At 48.8% G+C, this 1,677-nt stretch overlaps 1 non-coding gene across 1 annotated transcript; it reads right to left on the bottom strand.

Moving 5' to 3' along the window:
- Positions 1-792: 792 nt before the first annotated feature.
- Trnas-uga (transfer RNA serine (anticodon UGA)) lies at positions 793-867 on the bottom strand. The gene has a single exon. It is a non-coding gene; the product is annotated as a tRNA-Ser (tRNA).
- Positions 868-1,677: the final 810 nt, after the last annotated feature.

Below are 1,677 nucleotides of genomic sequence, written 5' to 3'. Positions count from 1 at the left end.
CAGCAGCAGTACAGCCAGTTCCTCGCTGAGCTAGGACCAGCTCCGACGGATCTCACCGACGCACTTGATAATGGTCGTCTACAAGTTATTTGTTTTTGTGTATATAGTGATTGTTCAAGAAGTGTAGTTCAGTTTCAATAAACGACATTATACTGAGTGTTCTACAATACTGAGTATTCTCTAGTGGAGAAAAAGGCTCGCATTAGTCTCCAGCAAGTTCTGTTTGTTTTGAAGAATTGTTTTCTTCTTGGTTGCGCCTGCAAGTGCTTGTGTATGTTGTATGGTACACAGAGGTGTCTTGAGTGTAGTCTGCCTGGCAGGGGCCATATGTGGCAGACGTAACAGATATCATTGGTGGTGTTTTCATGGCTAGCTGTGCTTTTGACGCAGACGCGAGGTGCGAGCTGGCGCCCCACAGAAGTCAGGTACTCACCTTGCCGATAGCGGGCGTCGATCTGCGCCTGCAGGATGGAGATGCCGGGCACCACGATGGCGGGCAGCGTGCGCGAGCGCAGCAGCGGCGGCGGCTTCGCGGCGGCGGGCCGGCCCTCGCCACCCACGCATGCCAGCCTGCAACACACGCCGGCGGCGGCGGCCTCTCAGTTCAGAGCTGGGCACGCGGTGCGTGTTGTCGGCTTACCCTAGAACACTTCTGAATTCACAGCTGTCAAATCTGCTTTTTACCAACAGACAGCTTGGGATTTCGTGAGAGACAGAGGTTATTCAGAATGAGATTTTCACTCTGCAGCGGAGTGTGCGCTGATATGAAACTTCCTGGCAGATTAAAACTGTGTGCCGGACCGAGACTCGAACTCGGGACCTTTGCCTTTCACGGGCAAGTGCTCTACCAACTGAGCTACCCAAGCACGACTCACGCCCCGTCCTCAGAGCTTTAATTCCGCCAGTACCTCGTCTTCTACCTTCCCAGTTTTAAACTGCCAGGAAATTTCATATCAGCGCACACTCCGCTGCAGAGTGAAAATCTCATTCTGGAGACATCCCCGAGGCTGTGGCTAAGCCATGTCTACTCTCTTTCAGGAGTGCTAGTTCTGCAACGTTCGCAGGAGAGCTTCAGTATAGTTTGGAAGGTAGTAGACGAGGTACTGGCAGAAGAAAAGCTGTGAGGACGGTGCGTGAGTCGTGCTTGGATCGATGAGTTGGTAGAGCACTTGCCCGCTAAAGGCAAAGGTCCCGAGTTCGTCTCTCGGTCCGGCACACAGTTTTAATCTGCCAAGAACTTTCACAGAGCTTATTGTTTTGCGTTGAAGATGTTGTTCCTGTGTGAATGATATTATGCTTTTAAGGTGGCTATAATTTCGCACCTTACGAGCACCCATCCACATACCAGGTGATCAAAAAGTCTAAATTTGAAAACTGAATTAATCACGGAATAATGTAGATAGAGAGGTACAAATTGACGCACATGCTTGGAATGACATGGGGTTTTATTAGAACCAAAAAAATACAAAAGTTCAAAAAAATGACCGACAGATGGCGCTTCATCTGATCAGAACAGCAATAATTAGCATAACAAAGTAAGACAACGCAAAGATGATGTTCTTTACAGGAAATGCTAAATATTTCCACCATCATTCCTCAACAATAGCTGTAGTCGAGGAATAATGTTGTGAACAGCACTGTGTAGCAAGTCCGGAGTTATGGTCAGGCTTTGGCGTC

This window comes from Schistocerca serialis, chromosome 2 (assembly GCF_023864345.2).
Source record: "Schistocerca serialis cubense isolate TAMUIC-IGC-003099 chromosome 2, iqSchSeri2.2, whole genome shotgun sequence".
NCBI lineage: Eukaryota > Metazoa > Arthropoda > Insecta > Orthoptera > Acrididae > Schistocerca > Schistocerca serialis.
This window is presented reverse-complemented; position numbering and strand designations above follow the sequence as displayed.